We start from the raw sequence: 11,066 nt of genomic DNA, 5'->3' as shown, positions 1-11,066 counted from the left end.
TTTTGTACAACAGTGGGGTTTTATTATGAACACTGTGCTTAGGTCACCGTATTTGCATCAGCAAAAAACTCATTCGCCTTGAGTAATGTAAATGGGGTTTATTTTGTCCTGTGCCTTATGTGGAAAAGGAACTTTAGTTCTTCCCTCCCCCCCCCCTTTTTTTCTGTTCTGGTGGAAGCAAGACAGAAGATCAAATTCTACTGTGATGATTTTACTGTGATCGATGTAGAGGATTGAGGACAATGGGGTTAGAGCAAGCTATTCCAACCTGCTTGATGTCTCTTTTCCTATTGGTTTAAATTCTGACCAGTTCCTGCTGCCATTTTTTTCTCTTTAGCAGCCTCTTCCCCCCCCCCTTTTTTTTTTTTTGCCTGCATGCCGGTTTCATTTTTTTTATATATATATATAGCGTGAAGTGTTAAGAGATGGCAATACAATATGTTTGCCAAATTTAATTCGAAGTGCAGATCACAAATCTAGCTTTCTGAGGTAAAACGTGAAGTATCTACTAACCTTTGTCTAGCAGCTGTCAGACCGATTACTATTTCTCCCTTCCTTCCTGCATAGTTGTTGGGGTTTATGATATGGAAGAGTTAATTGCATGCACTAGTTTTTTTATGGAGGATGATGTGGCTGTCTTCAATCTTTGTGTATGACTATACCAGGGGTAGGCAACCTCGGCTCTTTTATGACTCATGGACTTCAACTCCCAGAATTCCTGAGTCAGCTACGCTGACTCAGGAATTCTGGGAGTTGAAGTCCATGAGTCATAAAAGAGCCGAGGTTGCCTACCCCTGGACTATACCATGTGGTTCCCAAATCTACAGCCGTTCATAAAGAATTTGGTTTTTCTTTGCTGCTCCAGGCAGGTGACTCAGTAGCCTAGTCAATATTTAAACATGGGGGTGGGGGGGGGGAAGAAAGAGGGCAAGTAAGTTTGAATGATCACACCCCTAGAATGTTTTCCTTCTGTGTTAAGTTCTTCACAATAAAAAAATCCCTTGTTTACAACCCTGGGCAATTGTAACTTCTTTCAATTAATGCTAAAGAATATTAAGCATAAATACCACTTTAATTTTTCTACTTAAGGAAGCAAGTGTGCTCTGCTTTGGGGGGGGCCCCCACGGGAACGGAACTTGCTTTTCTGGTTTCCTGATTTTCGTCTCATTCTAGATCTGCTAGAAATGTCACTTAAGACACCTATATCGAAACAACAGAGAGGTGTTGTTCAGTTCTGAAAATACTGGGAATGGGTCAAGGGCTTGTATCTTTTGAGGCTCATGTTGAATTTGGGTGCCTTGCTGAGTCATTCTTTTCACCACTTGGCCTGTCTGTAAAAGAGTTTCCTGGCAGACTCTTTCCTCCCCCCCCCCCCAATGTAGTCTCAGAGACAAGCTTGAGACTGAACCTTTTTGCACTTGTTTTTAGAAAATTTCTTCTACTAATCAAATCAGCTGATGAAACTGACTAATTTTAATAAAATGAAAGTGTTTGGAACTCTAGCTTTGATCTGGTTTCATAGTAATTTTCCTGTCTCCTTTCCCTTATGCTTGGGAATTGACTCCTATCCTGTTTGTTAATCAATCCCAGTTGAGTGGCTGTTAAAGGCAGAAACCAGGGACTTGAAGGGACAAATCAATGCAGTTCTGTTCCTCACATATTGATGTATTGATTAGTGTTGTAAATAGAAATTGTTACCTTTTTCAGATCTGCACTTTCTAACATCAAAAAAGGGAATATAGAGTGTGCATAATTTTTTGTATAATCTTTGTTTAAAATGTGTGCTTTTTATTTGCTTCCTTGGGCTTGGCCCTCCTGTATGAGTCTCTTTAAGAACCTTTGTAAAAGCTGTGTTCATTAAGCACCAGGTAGTTAATCAAAACAGTCCACTCTCTGGTACTATTAGATGAAAAATCATACTCTACTTAACAAGTTAAATAAACTGAAATATTTCTAGCTGGTCTATTTCTGTTTATATTAAAATGTGATTTGGTTTTTAATTTTCTAAGTCCCATCATTTATATAATAGTGGGCAAAATAAAGGCATTGCTGGGTGTGCCTTTTTTCTTGCTAAAGTGGCTAAAGAAAAAAAATACTTTGCAATATCTGAAAAGGGTTTGTTTTAAATTTCATTGCTAAAAATACAAAGTCTGGCTCTCCTTTTGTTTACTCATATCAGAAAGACTTCCTTGAGTCACATTTCACTTGAGATAACTAACTGAATATGTACATAAAGTTTTCTTGGTAAGAGCATGAAAATAATTTGCTGTTTTCAGAGACTGAGTCTAAATGTGGTAAAGGCACAGCATCTTAATGACAATTGGTAACCAAAATAAAATACTTAACTTCGATCTCTTGTGTTGTGGGAACTTGGTTGGGAGGGTTAATTGAAAGTTAATCCTCCCGGCTTCTAGATACAAATCTAAGGTGATTTTCCAGTGTAAGTGGAAAGACTAGAGCAAATATGTTTGTTCTGCTCCTGATTTTCTGTTATGTGCTGTGGGGAAAGAGGCTGCTTAACTTTCTCCACTTCATCAGTGATAAATCCAAAATTCCCCTCAATTTGCTCTGTCAGCTGGTGTTAAGAGTGATGGGTAGCTATACCAACCATTGCTAAGCATGTAATGAGAAAAGGTATGCAAAAGCTTCTTAGATGGGAAAGGATTGAGCGAAACCTGGAAATGATGATAATAATGGATGCAAAGGGTATGAATAACAGGGAAAACAAGGCTGAAGACTGAATAAAGTTCTCTTAAGATGGTCTCTAAACCCAATACATTGAACCTTTTGATATCTCCACACTTACTTGTACCGTAGTGCCTGCTTGGAGATTTCAAGCACACCTGGCTCTGAGCACATTTTTTTTCCTGTTTCTAGTACTTCCACAAATAGTCTTCATACTAAGTGGTAGCAGTTTTTAAGATGCTAATATCTCCTTTCCAACAAGCACTGGATAAGCAGCCTTCTGTGAAGACTAAATATACCTTCCCTTTCATTCTACAGCTTCACTCATCTTTCTTGCCTTGTATCTGTTTATTGTAAAAAAAATGTGGAAAATATCTTATACTGCATCAGTTCATAAATAGTTGCATCCCAGTCATTGGTGGCAGCTCTCTACATTCTCTAGCAGAAACGGTGGGATTGAGTCTGATCTTTCCCGTGACCTCCCTCAGTAATTTATTTGGAAGATTTCAACAGCTGGGATTTTGTATGTGCAGAGCAGTAGCTTTCTTCTGCTACCTGTTGTTCTCTTCATCCGCGCCTCCAGGTTCATTCTCTGTCATGCATATTCTCAGGCATATTTGCTTGGTATTAACTAGCTTGGCCTTAAGCAGCGTTCCTGAGGGATATTCCTAAAGCAGAATTCACTTCAACAGCAGAGGGTGCTGCTTTTCCATTTGAGAAGAGAGCAAGTGTCCCACTTTGCTTAAAGCTGATAGGCCTGTTGATGAGGTTTGAATCCAGCCTTAAGGCCATGTGCTCTGCAGTTATATATTAGTCTCCTGATTAAAACCGTCTACAGATTTGCTATGAGAATTTTGTAATTCACTTACGGGCAGTAGAAGATACTAAATACTCTTTTTAGCAGCTTGTTCCATTCTAAAAAAATCTAAATAAATTTCCAAGAAATATAGTTTATTCTAAGTACATTGTACAACCCTTCCAAAATTCAAAGGAGGAGGAGGAAACTATTTAAAATAACATGGTTGACATAAAGCTACTATTCTGCTGTATAAATTCCAGTTCTTGCAATTGCTTAATTGGCTAGCTAGCATACAAACTATTCAATGGAGTTTGCTTGCACAACTGTAATTGGAAAACCATCCTTCCAAAAGAGACTGAACCACTTCTTTGTAACAAACTGCAAAAATGCCAGTCTTGCAAACTTTATGGAGAGATTAGTTTTAATTTGTCAATAATACTGATTCAATGTTTAAATTGCACTACAGATTTGTTTTAATTATTGCTCATTTAATCCTATAGGACTGGTTTTACATACAAAGCCATACTATATGGGTTTCATATACTACACCAGGGGTCCCAACCCCTGGTCTGTGGACCAGCAGTGGTCCATGGCATGCCAGAAACGGGAAGCAAAGCCCCATCTGTGGGATGCAGGCAGCACAGAAAACTACGCCCCCTCCAGTCCATGGAAAAACTTTAGGGAACCAGTCCCTGGTGCCCAATAAACCACATAAGAGGTTAGTGCAATTTGTGGACACATTAGTTGTGGGGCTCTCTGCCTAGGCAAGATTGGTCTTCGCATTCTTATTTGTGACCTGTTTCCATTTTTATTCTTCACAACCCAATGGAATGTTGGAAACAAATTGCATAAAGGCATTAAAGACACTCTTCAGAAAACAACCAAATGGGACCAAATATAGTGTGAGAGGAGAAGCTGACAAAAGAAACAGCAGTTTAAAAATAGACAAGATGTCACTGAAGGCTGTTGAGGAAATGATTATTGAAATTCATCCAACGCAACTCTAGAAGACAGGCAGTTCTTCAGTGCCTTAGAATTTGATGATTGCACTATAAGCCCTCCTCCCTCTATTCAGGTAACCCAGAATGGATCTACTGTGATGAATTTGGTGAGGATTCCTGAAGCCATGTCTTTGTTCCATCCTGCAATGCTATTTTAGAAGTTAGGAAAGCTACCTCTCAAAGGCATATTCCTGGAGGATTGCATCTCTCCCTCTTCCTTTTCTCTCTTGCTCCTTCCTTCCATCTATGTCATGCTTTCATCGGTGCCGAGGACATTTGAAGTGGTTTTACTTTTCTAAGATTACATTGTATTTTAAATGGAGTCAGATAATGGTGCTGCAGGAAATGGCTAGTGTAGTTTTCTATTTCTCATGAACAGTCAACACTTAAGGTGACTTTCCAGTGTAAATAGAGTTGACTGTTAAAGCCCTTTTTTTAAAAAAAAAAAAAGTGCAAACTGCACAGAATAAAATGTTTCCCAAATTGTTGAATGCATTAGTAAGTCAAGCTGCTGATTTACTGAGAAATAAGTTAATTTCAAAGATAAACTTGTACCTGGATTCCCAGAGTGTGAATAAGGGTTCTTCATGATCATGTTTTTGAGTCAGCAGAAAAAGTATGTCAAAATAAATTGCACTACCCTACAGTTATCTAGGGACGTGGTGGCTCAGTGGGTTAGGACGCTGAGCTTGTCGATCAGAAGATCGGCAGTTTGGCGGGTCGAATCCCAAGTGCCGCGTAACAGAGTGAGCGCCTGTTACTTGTCCCAGCTTCTGCCAACCTAGCAGTTCGAAAGCACGTAAAAATGCAAGTAGAAAAATAGGGACCACTCCGGTGGGAAGGTAACAGCGTTCCGTGTGCCTTTGGCGTCTAGTCATGCCGGCCACATGACCACGGAGACGTCCTCGGACAAGCGCTGGCTCTTCGGCTTTGAAACGGAGATGAGCACCGGCCCCTAGAGTTGGAAACGACTAGCACGCATGTGCGGGGGAACCTTTACCTTTACCTTTACCTTACAGTTATCTATGGAGATTCTCAGTCATCCAGGTCATGGAGAAAAAAGAAAGTCCATTTGCCTCGTGAAAAAGCATCTTTGGGACTACCCTACAGTTGAGCTTTACTGCACCTTGGCAGCGTGACTCTGCTCAATATTCCCTTTAGATTCTTCAGACACCCATCTGTAATTTTGTGACACAACAACTACAGACAATACTAGGTTAGTTCCATAGTGGGCTGGGGATAAGATAGAGAAATTATGGAGTCCTGTCCTTTGAAACCAGTTAGTAAAATGTAATTATGCTTCAGCTAAAAGGACATGGGGATGATTCCCAAGATAATTTACTCCTTTCTCCTTATTTTTCTGCAATAATTAGTTTGATTAGTGGGATATTCCAATCCCTTATTCCATAATGTTAGTAATTTATCAATACCTAATTTAATAATTCTCTAAAGGTGACCAAAAGACCTGTAGATTTAGAATAATCTAAAATATTCTCCAATAATCACAATTTAGGTATTTCAAACAATGTGCCAGGTTCAGACTGCATGTTAAAAGTTGCTTTACTGTAATTGAATATATTTCTATTCAGCTACTAATTAGTCCAAATTCTTGCAATAAATATGATTTAAAAGACTTGCAGGGAGCTGATTTAAAATGTATCACTTGTCCAACAATTCTGGGGGAAAATACTCCACTTGTCACTCACCTTACTCCAGGTAAAGGTAAAGGTTTCCCCTGTCCAGCTGTTTCCTACTCTAGGAGACGGTTCTCATCTCCATTTCTTAGCCGAGGGAGTCAGTGTTGTCCGAAGACATTTCTATGGTTATGTGATCAGTGAGACTGTGCACCAAGGTGCACAGAACATTGTTACATTCCCACCAAAGTAGTGCCTATTTGTCTACTTGCATTTGCATGCTTTCAAACTGCTAGTTGGGCAGGAACTGGGGAAGGCATGGGAGCTCACCCTATCATGCAGTGCTCAGGTCTTGAACTGGGCTGTCAGTTTTCAAGCTGACAAGCTCAGTGTCTTTAACCGCCCCCCCCCACTTTATTCCAATGTCTCATATTTCATATTTCATGAAAATAAAAATTAAACCTGATTACATCCTGGTGGTGACGCAGTGGTTAGAATGCAGTACTGCAGGCTACTTCTGCTGGTTGCCAGCTGCCAGCAGTTTGGCAGTTCAATTCTCACCAGTTCAATCCTTCCATCCTTCCGAGGTTGGTAAAATGAGAACTCAGATTTGTTGTTGTTAGCTGCGAAGTCGTGTCCGACCCATCGCGACCCTATGGACAACATTCCTCCAGGCCTTCCTGTCCTCTACCATCTTCTGGAGTCCATTTAAGCTCACGCCTACTGCTTCAGTGACTCCATCCAGCCACCTCATTCTCTGTCGTCCCCTTCTTCTATTGCCCTCGATCTTTCCCAGCATTAGGCTCTTCTCCAGTGAGTCCTTCCTTCTCATTAGGTGGCCAAAGTATTTGAGTTTTAGCTTCAGGATCTGGCCTTCTAAAGAGCAGTCAGGATTGATCTCCTCTAGGACTGACCGGTTTGATCGCCTTGCAGTCCAAGGGACTCGCAGGAGTCTTCTCCAGCACCATAGTTCAAAGGCCTCAATTCTTTGGCGCTCAGCCTTTCTTATGGTCCAACTTTCACTGCCATACATTGCAACTGGGAAGACCATAGCCTTGACTATACGCACTTTTGTTGACAGGGTGATGTCTCTGCTTTTTAGTGTGCTGTCTAGATTTGCCATGGCTTTCCTCCCCAGGAGCAAGCGTCTTTTAATTTCTTGGCTACAGTCCCCATCTGCAGTGATCTTGGAGCCCAGGAAAATAAAATCTGTCACTACCTCCATTTCTTCCCCATCTATTTGCCAGGAATTGAGAGGGCCAGATGCCATGATCTTGGTTTTCTTAATGTTAAGTTTCAACCCAACTTTTGCACTCTCCTTCTTCACCCGCAACAAGAGGCTCTTTAGTTCTTCTTCACTTTCTGCCATTAGAGTGGTATCATCTGCATATCTTAGGTTGTTGATATTTCTTCCAGCAATCTTAATTCCAACTTTTGATTCATCTAGCCCTGCCTTTCTCATGATGTGCTCTGCATATAAGTTAAATAGGCAGGGCGACAGTATACAGCCTTGCCGGACTCCTTTCCCAATTTTGAACCAATCAGTAGTTCCATGTCCAGTTCTCACTGTTGCTTCTTGACCCGCATATAGGTTTCTCAAGAGACAAATAAGATGGTCTGGTACTCCCATCTCTTTAAGAACTTGCCACAGTTTGTTATGATCCACACAATCAAAGGCTTTAGCATAGTCAATGAAGCAGAAGTAGATGTTTTTCTGGAACTCCCTAGCTTTCTCCATGATCCAGCGTATGTTGGCAATTTGATCTCTAGTTCCTCTGCCTCTTCGAAATCCTGCCTGTACTTCTGGTAGTTCTCGATCCACATACTGCTGAAGTCTAGCTTGTAGGATTTTAAGCATGACTTTACTAGCATGAGAAATGAGTGCAATGGTGCGATAGTTTGAACATTCTTTGGCACTGCCTTTCTTTGGAATTGGAATGTAAACTGATCTTTTCCAATCCTGTGGCCACTGTTGAGTTTTCCAAATTTGCTGGCAAATTGAGTGTAGCACTTTTACTGCACTGTCTTTTAAGATTTTGAATAGCTCAGCTGGAATACTGTCACCTCCACTAGCTTTGTTGTTGCTCAGCTTTTCTAAGGCCCACTTCACTTCACATTCTAGGATGTCTGGCTCGAGGTCAGTGACCACCTCATTGTGATTATCAGGGACATTAAGCTCATTCTTGTATAGTTCTTCTGTGTAATTTTGCCACCTCTTCTTAATCTCTTCTGCCTCTGTTAGGTCCCTGCCATTTTGGTCCTTTATCATGCCCATTTTTGCATTAAACGTTCCCTTCATCTGTCCAATTTTCTTGAAAAGATCTCTGGTCCTCCCTATTCTATTGTTTTCTTCTATTTCTTTGCACTGTTCATTTAAGAAGGCATTCTTATCTCTTCTAGCTATTCTCTGGAATTCTGCATTCAATTGGGTATATGTATGTTTTTCTCCCTTGCCTTTCACTTCCCTCCTTTCCTTAGCTATTTGCAAAGCTTCCTCAGACAGCCATTTTGCTTTCTTGCATTTCTTTTTCTTTGGGATGGTTTTGGTTGCTACCTGTTGTACAATGTCGCGAACCTCTGTCCATAGTTCTTCAGGCACTCTGTGTATCAGATCTAATTCCTTAAATCTATTTGTCACCTCTACTGTATATTCAACAGGGATATGATTTAATTCATACCTGAGTGGCCTAGTGCTTTTCCCTACTTTCTTCAGTTTAAGCTTAAACTTTGCAAGGAGAAGCTCATGGTCTGAGCCACAGTCAGCTCCTGGTCTTGTTTTTACTGACTGTATAGAGCTTCTCCATCTTTGGCTGCAGAGCATATAGTCAATCTGATTTCTGTGTTGACCGTCTGGTGATGTCCATGTGTAGAGCCGTCTCTTGGGTTGTTGGAAAAGAGTGTTTGCTATGACCATCGTATTCTCTTGACAAAATTCTATCAGCCTGTGCCCTGCTTCATTTTGTACTCCAAGGCCAAACTTGCCTGTTATTCCAGTTATCTTTTGGCTTCCTACTTTAGCATTCCAATCCCCCATGATGATAAGGACATCATTTTTTGGTGTTAGTTCTATAAGGTGCTGTAGGGCTTCATAGAACCGGTCAATTTCATCCTCTTCAGCACTGGTGGTTGGGGCATAGACTTGGACTACTGTGATATTGAATGGTTTGCCTTGGATTCGAACTGAGATCATTCTGTCATTTTGAGGATTGTATCCCAGTATTGCTTTTCCTACTCTTTTATTGACTATGAAGGCTACTCCATTTCTTCTGAGGGATTCTTGCCCGCAGTAGTATACCTGATGGTCATCTGAATTAAATTCACCCATTCCTGTCCATTTTAGTTCGCTGATACCTAAGATGTCGATGTTCAGTCTTGTCATCTCTTGTTTGACCACGTCCAGCTTTCCTTGATTCATGGATCTTACATTCCAAGTTCCTATGGAGAAAAAATCTTTACAGCATCGGACTTTCCTTTCACCACCAGACACATCCACAGCTGAGCGTCCTTTCGGCTTTGGCCCAGTCACTTCATTCTTTCTGGCGCTACTAGTACTAGCCCTCTGCTCTTCCCCAGTAGCATATTGAATGCCTTCCGACCTGAGGGGCTCATCTTCCAGCGTCATATCGTTTTGCCTTTTGGTACTGTCCATAGGGTTTTCATGGCAAAGATACTGGAGTGGGTTGCCATTTCCTTCTCCAGTGAACTCAGATTGTTGGGGGCAACATGCTGACTTGGTAAAACTTCTTAGAGAGGGCTGTAAAGCACTGTCAAGTGGTATTTAAGTCAAAGCATAATGCCTGGTTGTTTGAAGGATGAACTATCTTGCATTGTTTCTGTCCTGGTAAACTCTTGATTGAACAATGTGATTTAGGAAGGGGACTTAGAAAATTTGCTTCTGTCTTTTCTGGATTTCTATGACCTTTTATTTTTTATTTTTTATTGTTTTTAAAGTATAAGTCATTTACAGTTGTTTAACGTTGAGCAGCCTATAAATTATATAGCTATGTATGCATATATCAATCTTGAATTTGTTTCAAAACATTTATTTTTCATTAAGTTCTGAGAATTTTTAATCTGATTTTAATCTGAAATATTTTAAAATATTTGCTTCTGTAATTAAAATTTTCTATGATAGAAATATTCTACTGCAAATTCCGTAACATTTACAATTTTTGAAAACACCACAAAATAGAATTCATTTTGTATCCTACTGAAAATATATTAAACATTCTAACTGAATCTCAAATTAATGGAATTAATTACTTAGCAAATAGTTGTATTATACCCATACATTTTGGTTAAGAATATTATTACAAAAAAACCACATAATATCATCAGCATATATCTTCAGCTTGCTTTTATGAAATCCTTGCTTGATCACAGAGCCTTCACATATCATTAATCCTTTCTAGAGACACCAGACTGGGCTGGCAACCTCATATTGATTCTTGGTCTACGTAATGTTGGCTTTATCTTCTCCCAGGCCAGGTTTTCACAGCCCACTGTTTGTGTAGCACAAAATACTAGACAAGCAGACTTATTTGGAGGGTGTGGTAAAAAAAGGGAAGTTGTTGGCCATTAATGGTGCAAGCCTTATAAAAAACAGAAGGGGCTTCAATCACATGACACCATCTTATTATTATTTCTTAACCATGGCCTTCAGATTCTTCGGTGAGGTAGAGACTGAGCCCTAAGGGATGCGGTGGCTCAGTGGGTTAGGATGCTGAGCTTGTCGATCAGAAGGTCGGCAGTTTGGAGGGTCGAATCCCGAGTGCCGCGTAACAGAGTGAGCGCCTGTTACTCGTCCCAGCTTCTGCCAACCTAGCAGTTCGAAAGCACGTAAAAATGCAAGTACAAAAATAGGGACCACTATGGTGGGAAGGTAACAGCGTTCCGTGCGCCTTTGGCGTCTAGTCATGCCGGCCACATGACCACGGAGACGTCCTC

This window comes from Vipera berus (assembly GCF_964194415.1).
Source record: "Vipera berus genome assembly, chromosome: 1".
NCBI classification, from domain to species: domain Eukaryota; kingdom Metazoa; phylum Chordata; class Lepidosauria; order Squamata; family Viperidae; genus Vipera; species Vipera berus.
Note: the sequence above shows the minus strand (reverse complement) of the source record.